At 61.5% G+C, this 17,019-nt stretch overlaps 1 protein-coding gene across 1 annotated transcript in view; it reads left to right on the plus strand.

Annotated features, from left to right (window-relative positions):
- The first annotated feature begins 3,266 nt into the window (after positions 1-3,266).
- The window catches only part of PTCH2 (patched 2), a 55,681-nt gene continuing 41,928 nt past the window's right edge, over positions 3,267-17,019 (plus strand). The window contains exon 1 of the mRNA XM_030573666.1: positions 3,267-3,327. The gene's annotated coding sequence lies outside the window, so the exon portion shown is untranslated. The remainder of the gene's footprint in view (positions 3,328-17,019) is intronic.

The following is a 17,019-nucleotide window of genomic DNA, read 5'->3' on the forward strand; positions in this document are numbered from 1 at the left end:
GCCAGTAGGTCCCTCCCCAGCCCTGCCCAGCCTGGCCCTTGCTGCGCGGAGCGGGGAGCCGGGGGGACCTTGCACCCCCGTCACTGACCCGAGCCAATGGCCGGGGGAGGAAGGGTCAGGGTGGATGGAGCTGACGGGGGCAGAGAGAAGGGAGGGGAGACGACCCAGCAAATGCGTGTGGAGCCTGGGGACTGCAGAAGGAGGGCGCAGGGAGCCGGCCGGGCAGAGGGGGACGCGGGGACCCTGGGGACTGCCTAAGGGGGGGCGCAGGGAGCCGGCCGGGCAGAGGGGGACGCGGGGACCCTGGGGACTACCTAAGGGGGGCGCAGGGAGCCGGCCGGGCAGGGGGGGACGCGGGGACCCTGGGGACTGCCTAAGGGGGGGCGCAGGAAGCCGGCCGGGCAGGGGGGGATGCGGGAACCCTGGAGGGTGCAGGGAGGGCGCAGGGAGCCGGCCGGTCGGGGGGTCGCGGGGACCCTGGGGAGTACGGGGGGGGCGCAGGGAGCCGGCCGGTCGGGGGATCGCAGGGACCCTGGGGAGTACGGGGGGGGCGCAGGGACCCTGGGGAGTACGGGGGGGGCGCAGGGAGCCGGCCGGTAGGGGGGTCGCAGGGACCCTGGGGAGTACGGGGGGGGCGCAGGGAGCCGGCCGGTCGGGGGGTCGCAGGGACCCTGGGGAGTACGGGGGGGGCGCAGGGAGCCGGCCGGTAGGGGGGTCGCGGGGACCCTGGGGAGTACGGGGGGGGGCGCAGGGAGCCGGCCGGTGGGGGATCGCAGGGACCCTGGGGAGTACGGGGGGGGCGCAGGGAGCCGGCCGGTAGGGGGGGCGCAGGGACCCTGGGGACTGCCTAAGGGGGGCGCAGGGAGCCGGCCGGGCAGGGGGGGATGCGGGAACCCTGGAGGGTGCAGGGAGGGCGCAGGGAGCCGGCCGGTGGGGGATCGCAGGGACCCTGGGGAGTACGGGGGGGGCGCAGGGAGCCGGCCGGTAGGGGGGTCGCGGGGACCCTGGGGAGTACGGGGGGGGGCGCAGGGACCCTGGGGAGTACGGGGGGGGGGCGCAGGGAGTCGGCCGGGCAGGGTGGGGGACGCGGGGACCCTCGGGGGCAGTGGGGGGGGGCGCAGGGAGCCGGCGGGGGCTCCGAGGCTGGGGACAGCTTGTCTCGCAGGGCCGAGGCACCGGTGGGGGATGCTGCGCGCAGGGGGGGGGGACCAGGCCTCTGGGGCTGCGAGGAAGAGGGATCCCCGGGGTCCCTGCGCTGCGTCGGGCGGACGAGGCGCTGCCCCTTGGCCCAGGCGGCGGGGGGGTGATGCGAGCACCTGTCACCCCCCCGCAGCCGGCCCCATGCGGCGGGGTCCTGCCGGGCGCGCCGGGTCACGCTGCCCCTCTCCCCGCAGGGCGAGGCCGTGGGCCCCAAGGCCCCGCTGTGGCTGCGGGCCCGGTTCCAGGCGCTGCTCTTCGCGCTGGGCTGCCGCATCCAGCGGCACTGCGGGAAGGTGCTGCTCGCCGGGCTGCTGCTCTTCGGCGCGCTGGCCCTGGGGCTCCGGGCCGCCGCCATCGAGACCGACCTGGAGCAGCTGTGGGTGGAAGGTGAGCGCCGGGCTGGGGTGGGGGGCTGCTGTGGGGCGGGAGGGCGGTCTGGGCACGTGGGGGCTGGGCTGTCTGGGCACAGTGGGGTGGGAGGGCACTGTGGGGGCAGGGCTGTTTGGGCACAGTGGGGCAGGAGGGCACTGTGGGGGCACGGTTGTCTGGGTGCATAGGGCAGGAGGGCACTTTGGTGGCTGGGCTGTCTGGGCACAGTGGGGCAGGAGGGCACTGTGGGGGCAGGGCTGTTTGGGCACAGTGGGGTGGGAGGGCACTGTGGGGGCACGGTTGTCTGGGTGCATAGGGCAGGAGGGCACTGTGGTGGCTGGGCTGTCTGGGCACAGTGGGGCAGGAGGGCACAGTAGGCTGACAGGGCACTGTGAGGGCAGGGCTGTCTGAGCGCAGTGGGGCGGGAGGACGCAGTAGGGTGAGAGGGCACTGTGGGGGCAGGGCTGTCAGGGCACTGTGGGGGCAGGGCTGTCAAGGGGCAGGAGGGCGCCGTGGAGGCTGGGCTGTCTGGGCACAGTGGGGCAGGAAGGCGCCGTGGGGGCTGGGCTGTCTGGGCACAGTGGGGCGGGAGAGCGCCGTGGGGGCAGGGCTGTCTGGGCCCAGTGGGGCGGGAGGGCACTGTGGGGCTGTCTAGGCGCTGTGGGGTGGATCTCCGTGCCCCTCTGGGGGAAGGAGGAAATGGTGGCTGTTGTAGGCAGGAAATGAATGAGCCTGGGCTGCTGAACCAGAATCCAGCTGGGTTCGGCTCTGAGCCGCTCTGGGAGCGTTACTGAGGGGATCCTACCTGCGCCCTCCCAAGGTGTGGGTGGGCACTTGGCACATATGCACATTCACATACGTATTTGTATGATCCATGCTCTGCTCCACTTCGGTCTCATCTGTGACACCTCAGCTGTGCCATATGAGAAATGCATAAAGGGAGAGCCCCACGCTGCCCATGCATGAACATGTGAACCTGTGCAAACATATATGTCCGGGCATGATCATACACACGTCCCCCAGTGTAAACATTCGTAGAGCAATGCATGGCCCCTTATGGAAGTGTTTGCTGCCTTGAATCCTCTGACACTCCCAGAGCAGCTCCTGGCGCTCGGATGACAGCTGGGCCGGTGGGAGAGGAGACCGATGAAGTAGTGCATTCCCCAAGATTTCAGTAGCTCTGGGCCACCCATGGGAGTGCTTTCCTGGGGTGGGGGGAGGTGCATGGGCGTGCACGCCATGGCGGGTGCGCGGGGTTCTGTGTGGGAGCTGGATCGCTGTCAATGCACGTCCGTGTCTCCGCGGAGGCATGTGTAATTAAATTCTCCCTCCGCGAATGAGACACCACCAGGCCTCTGCTCCGATATTGCGTTATTGATAGGAAAATCCAGAAGGTGCTGCCGGAGGAGATAATGAAACCTCTGACAGCGCTGTCAGTTACGGGCTGGCTCGGGGCACGTGTGCCTGCGCCCTCCAGGGGAGAAGGAGACGGGAAGCAAGTGAGAACACAAACAGCCGAAAGCAAGGGGCAGACGAGAGCAAAGCCTCATTTCCTAGTGGAAACATTTGATAAAAATGATTCCTTTGTTATTAATAAGTTCAGCCTGGAATTCTGCGCTCTCCCCGCGGCTGCCGGGCGTTCCGAGTTTTCCTTCTCCTGCTCCGGGAGGACTTTTCCCTTCTCAGGGTCGCTGGCTTCTCTGCCGCTGGGACACCCGCGCAGCCTCTTCTCGCAGCCCTTCTCCGAGGCCACATCAGGTTGGACTTTCACACCCTCCGGCTGTGTCAGCCATCTTTGAGCTACAGCGCTCCTCCCTCCCCGCCCCCCAGCTCCATGTGTGGTCCTGAACTACTCTTGGATTTTGTTCAACAATAGAAGCAACTTTACTGGCCCAGCCCTTTAAAAGAGCCCCCTTCCCTCCCCACTGTGAATGCCAGTGAAGTTTACACACCTGTTTCACACAGAGAAGAGGGGTGTCTGAGCGGCTGTTAAGAAAAGGAGGCAAGGTCTTATCTCCCCCCCACCATTCCTCTGCATTACACAGATTTGTAATGCCAAAAAAAAAAATCCATCCCCAACTGCAGCTGTTCAGCATTTGAAGACGGGAAATACACCACACCACACACACACCCACACCCCGGCCTTTTTCTGCATTCAAAGTGAGGCTGTACCATGTGGGATTTCGGTGGCTTGGCGTCAGTAGCTTTCCAGGCTGGTGTCTGTTGAACGGGGCAAGGAACCAGGATCTCAGATGTGCTCCTGGGGGAGATGAGAGCTGGGCTCTGAGTCTCAAAGGGGAGTGGGGGATAGGAACAGTGCAGCATGGGGGGGCAGAGATGTGTGGGGAGAGGTGCTTTGAATCAAGGTGTACTGACACAGCTCGCTATCCTGCTGGAAGCTCATGCTGCTCCGTGTGAGAGCTCAAAGCGCGGGGGGAGTTTCAGGTGACACAGAAGCCCAGGATTGTGGTTGTTCTGAGATTCTCTGTATGTGCCAGGGGCTGGCCTGGGTGCCATGCTGTCTGGCTCAGGGCTGCTCTGTGCTAGCTCGTGTTCACCCAAGAGGCCGCTTTGTGCTGCCTGGATGTTGTTTGGCGCTCTGAGCAATGGCAGTGGCTTTGCGAGTGCTTCGGGCATGCGATGGGCTGTGTGGGTTAGAGGAACGGTCGTGGGTTCAGGAGGCAGGGTCCAATTCTGACTCACACGCTGGGCTTGGGCATTTCCAGTGGTCACTCTGTGCCTTAGTTTCCTCATCTGTGAAATGCAGATGATAGCCTTTACCTGCTTACTAGCACGCTGCAAGGTAGCGTCGGGAGACATCTGCCCAGTGCTTTGTATGGGCAGAGGGTAGTGCCAAGCGCTCCCGATAAGAGAGATCTGCCGATGCCATGTGAACCTTCTGGCTGTGAGATGATCACCCGGCTGAGGCTAGCATGTGCAGTCAGACTGAACTCCTCTGAGCAGTGGCTTGACGTGATAGTCTGGCCAGTGCTGAGCGTGCTGGTGCTCAGCGATGGGTAGATGGTGGGGGGGGACTCCGTGCAAAGAGGGCCCCAGTGTAGTGCCCTGCTCGTGAGCTGTGCAGGGTGTAAGTGCTGTTGGAGAATCCGGAGCAGGCCAGTGGCTGCAGTGTCCCCTGGCACAGTGCTGGGCCGCGTATCAGGACCCGATGGAAGGTTCTGGTGGCCGAGGTCCTGGGGGGCCCCTTGATGTTGATGGTTGGGGTGTTTGCATGGGCACTGCAGGTGCTTGGGCATCGATCTGGCTCTGTTGCGGTTCAGTAGGATCAAAGTGGCTCGCCTAGTGACGTCGTCCATCAGAACTTCCCTGCCATCCCACTGACTTCACCGGGGTTGGGATTGGGCCCTGGGTGCAGACGAAGGCCGCAGTAGCTTTTCCAGTGCTAACGTGGGGTGTGGGTCAGACTCTTTCTAGCCCCCATGGCCTTCATGTAGCCTACCCTGCTCTTGAGAGAGCTGCTCCTCTCTGCCTCTCACCCTGTACAGCAGCCCCTTGGCTGTCCGTGCCTAGCTCGCCTGCGGCGGTGGCTAGAGGATTGGGGCCTTGGCTAGTGGGTTTGGGAGTCTGGAATTCACATCCTATCAAAAAACCCCAGTGCAGGGAAATCTGCTCTGCAGGGTTTCCTGGCTTCAGCTCCCTTCCTGCTGCCTGGGAGCCAGGCAGGGGCATGCGGGACGGAGACCCAGGAGACAGGAAGTTCCAGGAGAGGTGTTTGCCGGACTCTACTGCTGTCCTTCTCTAGGGGTCGTGGGTGGGCCCCCCAAGGAGGAGGCCAGGGCGAGATGCTGTGCCCAGGTCAGGAGCTGTTGCAGAGAAGGGGTGGCTGGGCTCAGGACGTAAATGGTGTGACTATGTCTGTGCTTAACAGCTGTCCCCTGGATTCCTTTGCCATCACACCTCCAAGCAGCCAAGCTCTGTGCACTGGTCAGTGCCCAGGCAGCTCACTCTGCCCACGGGCTTTGCCGCCTGCCGTTCCCTGAGGGTGTCCCGTTCCAATGGCTTTCACTCCTGGTTCCCAGCGGGGCAATGGCACAGTCCTTGCCACAGGGACTTGGGCCACGTCTAGCTCTTCCGTCAGCCGGCCCGACTCCTGTGCCCTGGGGATTCCCATCAGTCTGCTGAGCCAGGGCTGACCCCTTCATCAAGTGGGCATGGGGGCTAGATCTTGTGGCAGTGGCTTGGCCCCGGTCCTGCCTCTCGGGAGGAGTGGGGCGGGGTGGGTGGCAGCGAGGGGTCCTTCCGTTTTGGGAAGGGCTGGGTTTGATTTTCTGGTACGAGGCAGCTCAGGGCAGGTGCTGCTTGTATCTCTGTGGGGCAAGTGATAAATCAGCTGCAAAGGAATGGCCAGAGCAGATCAGCCCTGGTCCGAGATGGGGGTGAAGCTGGGTCAGCTGAAGTCCTTGATTCTTTTTGTCACTGGGTCACACGAGTAGAGCTGCAGGTTCTCCACGGATCCGGGTCACTGGTGATGGAGGGGTTGGGATCGGATGTCGGCCAGGGCGTGGGGGTGCCAAGGGTCCCTCTCCAAACCAGCCGCCAGCTTGGCGGGCACTGAGCAGACCTAGAGCAGTTTTGTTAGAGAGACTGAGGACAGAATGGGCCAGGCAGGCTCAAGTCCCCTCTCCCCACTGCAGGGCCGTGTCCTGCGGGCCGAGGACGCTATATGGGAAGCTTACACTGGCCTGTGGAGAAGCCAAGGGCTCGCGGGTCCTGTCGGGCGGGTACCTTGCACCAGCGCTTGGCTCCCTGACAATGCAGTTAGCTACCCGCTGCCCTGCATGCAGAAGAGCATTGCCCAGAGCATGCCTATGCGGGGAGAGGGTGCCCCCGGAGCCACGGACGACAGCAGCAACTGATCAAGTCCCCAACCTGGGAAGGGGCTCCAAGCCCCAGGACTTGTTGCCGGCTGCCATGGCCTTAGGCTTCTCCAGAAGGTGATGGCAGGGATGGGTCCATGGGTCTGACTCTGCTGTTACGTGGGGGGAGGGAAGCAGGCAGGCCCCAGCATGCAGCACAGACCCTGCCACACACCCTGCTGCTGTGTGGAGCCTGCCCCGGGATGGGACTGGTGCAGGAAAGAACTGTGAGGATGATCAGGGAACTGAGGGCCTGGCTGCTGAAAGGAGCTTGGGGGAGCCGAGGGGGGACTTGATCTTTGCTCTCTTGCAATATGCTTGGGGTAAACGCCACCTAGGGAGGGTGATGAGCTCGTTAACGTGAAGGGTGGTGCTGGCACAGGAACAAATGGGTACGAACTGGCCAGGGGCCAATTCAGGCTGGAAATTTAGATGAAAGTTTCTCCCCGTCGGAGGGCCCAGGTTCGGGAACAACCTCCTGACAGGAGTTGTGGGGGGCAAACAACGTAATGAGTCTGAAGAGAGGGGAGGATACGTATGAACACGACTCTCTGGTGGGACTGCTTGTGACGGTGGAGTGGGGCCAGGCTCAGCAGCCCTGGGCTTGTGTTCCCAACACTCATGCTTCAGGGTTTGACTCCCACTGGTAGGGGCCAGGAAGGGATTTCCCCTCCCCCAATGCCAGGACCGGCGCTACGGTTTCTCGCGCCCTAGGCGCACGGCCATTTCGCCGCCCCTGGTGCTGATCCCGCGGCTCTGGTGGAGCTGCCGCAGTCATGCCTGCGGAGGGTCCGTTGGTCCGTGGCTCCGGTGGAGCTGCCGCAGTCATGCCTGCGGGAGGTCCCCCGGAGCCGCGCGAGCAGCCGACCGTCCGCAGGCACGACTGCGGCAGGTCAACCAGAGCTGCCTGCCGCCCCCCCCGGCAAAATGCCACCCCCCGAATAATCCTGGCGCCTTAGGCGATTGCATAGGCTGCCTAACCGATAGCGCCGGCCCTGCCCAGTGAATTCTGGGATTTTTGGTCTCCTTCCTCAGAGATTTCCCCAGCCGGAGATCAGACATGGGGCTGGGTGGGCCAGGGCTGTAAGGTGGCAATGAGCACCTCTTCTACAGGTTCATGCCATACGTAAGGTCAGGAAGAAATTTCCCCCTGGTCAGATTGGCAGGGACGTTGTGATTTATTTTGGCCTTCCTCTGCAGCATGTGGGTGCGGGTCACTTGCCAGGGTTATCTGGGTATCTCTCTACCATCGGACTTTAAAGGGCACCTGCGATCGAACGAGCGGCCTCCTCTCACTGCAGTCACTTCCTCTTGGGGGCAGGCCGACATCAGACCGGCCTGTGAGGGGCCCGCTCCATTCCCATAGTGGAGCCTGTCATGAGAGTTCGCCTCCTGTGCCAGGCCAGCGGGATCGGGACCATTGTGGAGGGAGGGAATATGGCAGGGTTTCAGCTGCCGCTGGAGGCAGGAGGGGTGGCACGTGGAAAGATGGAAACCGGCCTGGGCCATACAGGCCATGCCTGTGCTGGAGAAGGGGTTATTGACCGGCCTGATCCACGGGTGGGGGGTGGGGGGGGAGAATGGGAAAAGAGATGACGGTGCCCGTAAATTGGGATTGCCTGTGGAAATGTTCAGTTAGGTGCCTCTAAAGCGATTAGCTTCTTGGAGGCTTTGAACCCCCTGGCTGAGTGTTGAGTTACCTCTGGCCACCTGACAGCTGTTCCTGGCTGTCTGAGTGTGTTTGCTGAGCTGGGGTGATTTATGGGGCCAAGAGCTGGGTCAGGGGAAGGCTGCGTTAGCCTCTAACTGGAGCAGCCCAGTGCCCTGTGCAGCAGCTTCCCAGCCACCTGGCATGCGGGAATCGCCCTCACTCCCTGTCCCCGGCGGAAGGACTGTGGAAAGCGAGGGGCTCACTGCCCCTAAACTCTGGTACGTGGGACCAGGGGGGCAGAGAGGGGCGATTCTGAGCCTGGCCTCTGCGAATCAGCCTGGGGAGGGCGGGGTGGGACTTAGGGAAAGGGAGAGAAGAGGAGGTCCCGGGAGGGCAGAGGGAAGTTGGGTAGCGGATGCTGGAGGGAAGCCGTCTGGCAGGTGCTGGTCAGCCTCCGAGATCCCACCTGCAGGTCCCCCCCACAGCTCCCGAGCTCCTGGGCAGCAGCGCCCCCTGGAGGCCCTTGTGCATGCTGGACCCCTCACACCTGAGACTGGTACCATGTGCCCCGCTGTTGGACCCTGAGTGCCAGGCCCGGCCCTGGCTGGGGTTGGACCAGGAGGCACTGGTGGCCTGTCAGCCAGCCCGGTGTGGCAGGCATCGCTGGCCTCTCTGTAGCCGCCTGGCTTCATTTCAGACAGAGCCAGCATGGCTTGGGGGCTGTCTGCTCAGGGAGGCGTTGGCACTGTCCTGGCCCGCAATGGGCTGGCAGGAGGGGGACGAACCCCTGGGCACATGCAGCTCACTGAGGGGGAGCTGGGCAACGGGTCCATAGTCCAGGAGATCTGGCTGGAGATGACCTGCCATCTCCACGCAGGGCCCCTTGAAAGAGGAAAAACAAGGGAGGGACGAAGCCACCTGTCAAAGGGTCAGTGTGGGGGGGCTGGGGAGGCGTTCTGGGAGCCTGCACACATTCCGGGAGCTGCGTCCTGGCCTCTGCTCCCAGCTGGGCCCGGAGGCGAGGAAATCCAGCAGGAGGGGAGCAGCAGTGTCTGCAGAGCGGAGACTGGGGGTGGGCACTGGCAATGCTGGGTGGTCTCCTGGCTAATGGCAGGCTCCAGAGAGGCACTGAGGGTGCTAACGGCTGAGCGAGGAGCCGGCCTGCGGGAGGACGGGTGTAGGCGCTGCGAGGAATCAGCCAGGCTGCTGGAATCCAGGCCCACCTGAGTCAGTATGTGCATGGGGGGGAGGGGAGTGTCTGTGGATGCTGCGGCACACCAGCCTGGGGAGGGGGAGTAGCGTTTTGGGTGGGGGGATATAGTCCAGGGCTGTCACTGGATGGTGTGGGAAGTGGAGATCACAGGCAACCAGCCTGGGCAGTCACATTGGATCCCCTGGTAGCCGCTTCCTAGCTGCAGTCAGAGGAGTCAGGAGCTCTGGGTGAGGGCAGCAGAGTGAGTGGGGAGACCATGCACAGGCCCTGTTTTCTGGGGGGAAGTTGGGAGCCCGACCTGGGGCGCTGTGATGCCGCGGGAGTCGCTCTGTCGGGAAATGCTGAGCAGCCGCCCTGTGAACCTCTAGCCCGCGGGAATGGCTCAAGTTGGGTGCCCCCCAAAATCCCACGGCTATTGAGAGCTGGCGAGGGGACATGAGGCTCGCTGGAGCCTGCACCTGGCGCAGTTCAGCTGCCTGAGCGTGTCTCCTCCCCCTGCTATGTGCTGCCCCATGAAGAGAGGACTGGCAGGTGCGCCCACCTCTGGCTGGCATCCCAAGATCATTTTTCCTCCGGACTTTTTTGTGGCTGCCACTTTGCTGCTGCCCCTGTCCAGAGCATGGCCCTGGTTCCTTTGCATCACATGTTGTTGTTCAGCTGACTCTGCCGCCTTCCACCGACCCTGCTTTTTTGGGGGGAGGGGGCAACCTGTATGCTAGCCCAGGCTCTCGGGGACAGACCTCGCTCTCCGCACCAGCAAAAGAGGGAACCAGGTTTGTATTCAGGCAGCGAGCAGAAGATCCTCACCTTGCCCCCCCAGCTCACCCGCGGCCTGCTCCATTAGCTTAAAAATCTGCTTTGTTTGCTTCCTCCGCTGTGACATTTGCTCTGAAGCATCTTCTTCCTGCAGCCGGGGCTGGCTGTGAAAGGCGCTTTCTTGTCTGAAGCCAGCTCAGAGTTGGAGCCCGGCTCAATCTGCCAAAGCTGCGTGGGGGCAGAAATCTTTGGGTTTTTTATGGTGGGGGGAAGTATCTTCCTGGCTTTCTTCTCAGGGCCCCCTCCCACCCCCGAGTGACCGATTGATCACTTGTGATGGATGGAAAAATTGCTGATTTTTTTTTTAAAGACCCAGCAAGAGTTTTGTGGACAGCAGTGTTTGGTTTTAGTGTTTGGTGTTTTCTGTTTGGGGGGGGGGGCAGGGAAGGGGGCCAAGAAGAGTTTTATTCTCTGCTTCCTCCTCAGGCCTGGAAAAGTGGTCTGAGTTCAAAACCTTCATTTCGTGCCTGAATGAAGGCAGCAAAGTGGAAAAATTCCCCCATTCAGAGGGGGATGAATGTATGTTTCAGCCCCGCATTAAGGCACATTAGCAGGCAGTGGAGTGCCTAATGCAGCCATTTTTCACAGCGCCCGACAGAGGAGATGATTAGCATAATTAGTCCAGGCAGCCCTATACATATGGAAATAGCCAGGGCCTAAATTCCAACACCAGTGGAAATTTATGTCAGTGCTGACAGGAGTCTTAGCAGTGAATGGTTCCCAACCGACTCTCTCCCCCCGCCATATTTTGGGGGGTCACGCAGCCCCTCATCCCCGGCTGCGGCTCTGGGAGCTCCTTGAGGAGAGGCCTTTTCCCTCCCCCACCAAGCCAGCCCTTGGGTTTTCTAGTATAAAGATGTTTGTTTGGCACCGAGAGGCACAGGCCTGGCTGGGTCCCCGGCTTCTCTGCTGGCTTGGGAAGCTGGTCGCCCTTTGCCTTGTCTGGTTGGAAAGGCGGCGGGAGAACCTGCTTTTGGGGGGCTGGGGTTGTTAGAGAAGGGTCTGTGGGGGGCACAGTCCGCGGCATTCATCCCCCAGCCCAAGGTCTGCTCTGCCTACCAGGAGGACCCCCAGCTGCTGCCCCCGCCAGCAGTGCGGGGAGACTCCCCACTGGGGCTGTCTGAGTGGGAGGCACTGGAGGGGGGCTGCAAGCCACCCACCCCTCCAGTGCCCATCCTGGGCACCCAACTGGCAGTATTCCCTCCTCCCCGGACACAGGGGCTGCAGAGCAGAGCAGGGCCCCTGCGGCCGTGTTGTGACAGGCGAAGCTGGCGGCCGCTGGTGGGCCAGGTGAAAATGGCTCTTTTAGCCTGCCCTCGGCGCGACTTCCTCCGGAGCAGCACGGCTCCTTTCACCCGCTCCCTAATCCCGCTAATCCATCCCACAACACTTTGAAGGTGGCCCCCGGCCTGCGTGCACTGCAGCCCTCGGGGCTGTGGCTAGCGAGCTGAGTCAGAGCGTGCATGTGTGTGTCTGTGTGAGCGCTGGTGGGGGGAGGCCATCTCTTTCGTTTGCCCCCCTGCCCATGCTTTCATAGCTGTGTCCCAAAGGGAATCGGGGCCCGTCCCGGAGCAGGGAAGGGCTGGGCTGCCAGCTCCCAGTGGAGTGCAATGGGGCAACTCCTCTCTGGAGCCTGAGCCGAGCATGTTGTTGGAAAGGGCCCCGTGGACTAACTGGACTTGGGTAGGCCCTTGGCTGGCTCCTGCTGGGGCTGGACGGATGACAGGAGAGGAGCAGGGAGCCTGGCGACATCATAGGCAGCGAAGGACCCGTCTTTATGTGCCCTTAAGTCAAGCCTGGCTCGGCTCATAGCAGCAGAGAACCCAGCAGCCTCGTGGGCCAGCAAGGGCCTGGTGCAGTCAGGTGGCCGCCCCAGCCCTGGATTGCCCTCCCTTCTTGTGTTTGGCCAGCGCGGCTGCTGCATCTCCATCGCTGCTGTGGGGCTGCTCCTGGCTCCAGGAGTGGGGCCCGTTATGCTGGGCACTCCCTGGGGTTGGCAGTGCCATGCCATAGGCCCCAGCAGGGGCGGGGTTGCGTGCAGTCAGGAGGAGATTGTTGTATTTAACTCGGCCGGGCTGTTAAACCTTGTGCATGGCACTGCGTGGCCTCCTGCGCACCGATGGGTGTGGGAAATACCCCAGAGACCGGGGGCATGCACACACGAGGGCCACTTCTGAGTGGGGCCCTTACCAGATATATTACGGTAGCACCTGCCTGCCCCAGCTGAGCTCAGGGCCCTGTTGTGTTAGGTGCTGCCTGGACACACAATGAGACAGCCGCTGCCAGCAAGGAGCTCCCAGGCTACACAGACAAAGGCAGGATTATTAGCCCCGTTGCATGGATGGTAAACTGAGGAACAGTGTGCATACTCGCACATCCTGGGATTTACCCAACATTGCAGAGTGGGAATTTGAACTCCGGTTGCTGGAGCCCCAGCCCAGTGTGTCTTCCCCCGCCCCCACCTTTTCTTGGGGGATCATGATGTCACGGTGTGTCATTGTGAGGCGCCAGACATGGGCGACAGGTATTGTAGGCTGGGGAGGCTGTGCTGCTCCAAACAGCCAGATGTGTCCCCACCCATGGTCCACCCCCAGAGCCCCCCTCCTGCTTCCCACTGAGTGGCTCCCCCTGTGTGGTGGCCCCAGCTCGGGCTGTGTCACCCGCCCTCCTGGTGCTCCGGGCCTGGGGGTGCTAGCCTGGAGCAGTGGCCGTGGGAGGGGGCCATGGAAGGGGCTGGGCTAGGGGCTAGCCTGCCCCAGCTGGCGGAAAGGTGTGATGTCATGTGTGATGCAGTGTGATGTCACGGTTCTTATCGAATAGAAGGACTGGAAGAGACCTCGAGAGATCATCCCTTGCATTCATGGCAAAACTAAGGATTATCTAGGCCAGCGATAATCAATTATTTATTGTCAAGGGCCACATTTCTTGAGCCAGGTACAGTCAAGGTCCAGACTCTAGAGAAAATAGTACAACAATGACAATAATAATGATGATTGTGTGGTCTGTCCAGAAGCGTCTGGCAGTCTAGACTTGGTCCATGATCCTCCTGTTGACTGCCCCTGATCTAGACCATCCCTTGTCCAACCTGCTCTTACAAATCTCCAGAGATGGAGATTCTACCACCTCCCTGGGCAATTTATTCCAGTGTTTAACCACCCTGACAGTTAGGAAGTGTTTCCTGATGTCCAACCTAAACCGCCCTGGCTGCGATTTAAGCCCATTGCCTCTTGTCCTATCCTCAGAACAATTTACCTCCCTCCTCCTTGTAACAACCTTTTATGTACTCGAAAACTGCGATCGTGTCCCCTCTCAGTCTTCTCTTCTCCACATTGAACAAACTCAGTGTTTCCAGTCATCCCTCATAGTTCATGTTTTCTCAACCTTTAATCATTTTTGTTGCTCTTCTCTGGACTTTCTCCGATTTGTTCCCATCTCTCCTGAAATGTGGCGCCCAGAACTGGGCACACTACTCCAGCTGAGGCCTAATCAGCACGGATAGAGTGGAAGAATGAATTCTCGTGTCTTGCTCACAACACTCTTGCTAATACAGCCCAGAATGATGCTTGCTTGCTTTTTTTGTAACAGTGTTACACTATCGACTCATATTTAGCTTGTGATCCACTCTGACCCCCAGATCCCTTTCCGCAGTGCTTTTTCCCAGGCAGTCAGTTCCCATTTTGTACATGTGCAACTGATTGTTCCTTCCTTGGTGGAGCACTTTGCATTTGTCCTTCTTGAATTTCATCCTATTTACTTCAGGCCATTTCTCCAGTTTATCCAGATCGTTTTGAATTTTAATCCTGTCCTCCAAAGCACTTGCAACCCCTCCCAGCTTGGTATCATCCATAGACTCTGTAAGTGTCCTCTCCATGCCACATTATTATCTAAATCATTCAGCAGGTGAGCCAGCTCTGGTGCCACTTGGCGTGATGCTGTGTGACTGTGTGTGATGTCAGGGGGCCTGGCCTTTGTGTGTTACACAGGGGGCCCGGGCTGTGTGCATCGCTGTTGTGTGTTACACGGGGGTGTGGGGAGGGGTTGCCTGTGTGTGATACCATTGTTGTTGCGTGGGGGGCCTGGGCTGCGTGTGACACTGTTTGTTTTGTGTTACATTGGCGGGCCCGGCCTTTGTGTGACACTTATGCTGGGGGAAGGGCAGGCTGTGTGTGACACCATTGTATGTTACGCGGGGGACCGGGCTGTATGTGATGCCATTGTGTGTTACATCGGGGGGCCCAGCCTTCATGTGACGCTGTTGTGTATTATGCTGGGGGGAGGGCGGGCTGTGTGTGATGCCATTGTGTGTCACATGGGGGTCTTTGGCTGCCCCATGTTGTCCCAGCCCAGGAGCCCTGCAGCACTTTGTACCCATGCCATGGCCCCATATTGGTGCCGCTCGGCTGCCCGCAGGTACGAAAGCAGGGCAGCCCCGTTGGAATAGGCCTGACCCTAATGTTTGAGGACGCCGTGGGGGGAGCCATGAAATCAATGGGTGCCAGTAACTGCTACCACAGGGCTTGTCACAGGGAGGGGAGAGGAGATTCCCAGAACCCAGATACCAGGGTGATGGGCTCAGGCTAAGATCTCCTGCAATCGGGAGCCTGAGCAATAGGGAGGGGCCCAAGCAGGACTGATCAGGGCTCCAAGCCCATGGCAGGTTGTAGGGTGGTATTGGGGTGTGTGCCCCATAGCTGGAGGTGCCCAGGTGCCAGAGTGACCCTCACGCTTCATAGTGGTGTCCAGCCCAGCGGGCCAGCTCCATGGCTGTGGGCGGGGGAAGCCCCAGTATCCAGAGCCCCCAGGCTGCCGTCTGTCTGTGTTCCTGGCCCTGGCTTTCTTCGTCTGCCTGGCAGCCCCCGGCTGCGTGGAGACAGCTGGCTTCACACGGGGCCTGTCATCTGGGTGAGCCATTTCCCCCTGTCTGTGCCCGGAACAACCCTGGGATTTCTGCCCTTTATCCCAGGATCTCAGAGCACTTAGCAGACAGTACGGCACACAGCCTCCCCCCCTGCCCTGCAGGATCTTTAGTCCCATTGCTACCAGTGGGGAAACCCGGGGCACGGGGACTAGAACCCAGGTGTTCTGACACTCTGTCCCCCCACTCCTTGCTGCCCTGCCAGGGCTGGGGAGGGAATTGCAGTCATCACTCCTGGGCGACTCAGCCTATAGATTTCTATGTCGGGTGACCAGATTTTTTTGGGACAGTCTCGATATTTGGAGCTTTTTGTTTAGGGGGCAGTTTGGGCGCCCTGCCATAGAAACCCTGCTGGGTGCTCTGAGCCTCTGGGAGGTGCAGTGGGGGGCAGCCCGCTGGGAGACCTGGGTTCACAGGCCCATCAGCTCACAATGCCCCTGGATTGGCCAGGCGGGTTGATGCTGCGGTTGGGGGCAAAGGGGGTTTGTGATGGGTGGGCAGGTTTTCTGGGAGCTCCGTTTGTGTGGCCGCCATTAGAGCGGGAGCGTCTGGGGGAGAGGGGCAGGTGCCGGGGTCCAGCCTTTGCCAGCCCTGCCTCCCGGCCAAGGCTCTTGAGTGGCTCATGTGATGAGTTGGGGGGGCTCAGCCAGGCTCCCCATAGGCCCAGAAGTCACCATCGCCCTTGGTTCTTGCTGCCCCCTTGTCGGCAGCCTCAGCAGGGAGGCCCAGGGCTTGGTGGGTCCCAGGCTGAGCTCCTGGCTCTGCACCAGTGCTGCAGGGCATGTGATAGGGGGTGCTGCCAGCCGGGGTGTGTGCGTGTGACTTCAGGACCCCCAGGGCGGGGCACTGCTGGGCTGTAGGTATGAGCGCCAGGGAGGGGGACAGGCAGCATGAAGGGGCAGGCAAGGAGCTGAGGGGTATTGGTGGTGACAGGCCCCGTTGGCGAGAGCGGCTCTCCCTGCCCAGTTAGGTTGCATCTGGCTATGCCGTGTTCCTGATGGTGTACACAGCGGTGCACCTGGACTCCGTATGCAATTCCACACTGCCCAGCTCCAGCCCTGTCCTGCCCTGTCCTCCAACCGACCACTTGCCTTCTCCCAGCTGGGGTGTGAATGCCCTGTAGGGCTGGCTGGCTGCTGGGTGTCCACATGGCCTGCATTCTGCTCCCCAGCTTTGGGGCATGGCTCAGGGCATCCTGGGTGGCTCAGCGGCAGGTTGGGGCTAAGTCTTTGCAGCTGGCAGCAGTGTGGGCTGGACGCCAGCGTCTGGATCCTCTCGCTCACTCTGCTGGAGGCAGCGAGGGGCAGTGCATTGTGGCATGAATTCAGCTCCTGGAGCCTGTGTGTAGGGGTGCTGGCCGGTTGTGGTGATCCCCCCCCCGCCCTGAATGGGGGGGCCCCTAAAACTCTCTTGCTGCAGTGGCTGCAGCGCTGGGTGTGCTGCCCTGCAAAAGCTGGGGTGGCCTCGGGTCCCCTTTCACGTCCCATCCCAGGCAGCAGCGGCCTGGGTCTGAACCCATGGATGGCAGGTGCAGACAGTGAAGCTGTGTGTAGGTTTCCGGCAGCCATGGGGACCTCCCTGCCCCTTCTGGATGTGGGGGGCTGGGGAGAACTTGGAGGGCAGGTTGCAGCCCAGTCTCTCCAGGGAGGCCCCCTGGCTCCTTGGTGGGTGGGGGCGATGGAGCAGTGGGCCTGAGGGGTAGGATGTGGTCCATAGCCCTCTCCTTGGTGCCCCTTACCTATCCATTTAGCTCCATGCTGATGCGTCCCCTGGAACTTGGGAGCCCAACACTGAGAGATGCAAGGGGACCCTGTGGTGATGCCCCAACCCCCAGGAAATACCCGCCTGCTGGGCCACACTGCTGGGCTGCATGCCAAGGGGGGGCAACGCCTCGGCCAGCAGGGCACCAAGGGCAGTGCTGCTTCAGAGATGGGCAGGGCCCCCGGCAGGGGGCCGGGTCCATCCCCTGTGCAAGGCG

The sequence above is a fragment of the Gopherus evgoodei genome, chromosome 8 (assembly GCF_007399415.2).
Source record: "Gopherus evgoodei ecotype Sinaloan lineage chromosome 8, rGopEvg1_v1.p, whole genome shotgun sequence".
Lineage (NCBI taxonomy): Eukaryota > Metazoa > Chordata > Testudines > Testudinidae > Gopherus > Gopherus evgoodei.